This window comes from Macrotis lagotis, chromosome 2 (assembly GCF_037893015.1).
Source record: "Macrotis lagotis isolate mMagLag1 chromosome 2, bilby.v1.9.chrom.fasta, whole genome shotgun sequence".
NCBI classification, from domain to species: domain Eukaryota; kingdom Metazoa; phylum Chordata; class Mammalia; order Peramelemorphia; family Peramelidae; genus Macrotis; species Macrotis lagotis.
The window spans coordinates 287,576,829-287,577,323 of NC_133659.1; positions in this window are offsets into that span (position 1 = coordinate 287,576,829).

Below are 495 nucleotides of genomic sequence, written 5' to 3' on the forward strand. Positions count from 1 at the left end.
AAAAAATACTTTAAAGAGACAAGAGGTAAGAAAAGGCACAGAAATGGAAGTTGAGATTCCTGAGTTCTAGCCATATGTGTAACCAATTAATTGTGAGATTTTGGACAAGTCACTTCTTCACCAGAAACAGCCATAAACTTCCAGTCAATAGAGATCTCTGTTCACATCTTAAGATGAGATTTGAGATGAGACACTGAAGCTGTGTGAACATTCATTTAATTTTGTGAGCCTCAGTTTCCTCATTTATAAAACAGGGATACTAATTCTTGTAGTACCTGATTGCACAGGATTGTCATAAGAATTAAATGAGAGTATCCATCAAAAACTTTGTAATTCTTAAATCATGATGTGAATGTCACTCTGTTACTGGTTTCCTCATAACCTGTGTTTGGGAAACTAGCAAGACGGTTTCAGAAGAAAAGTACTACATGAATACTCAATGTTGGGATGTCTCATTGTACCTTTTCCTCAGTTACATTTTAGTTTAGTCGGGAG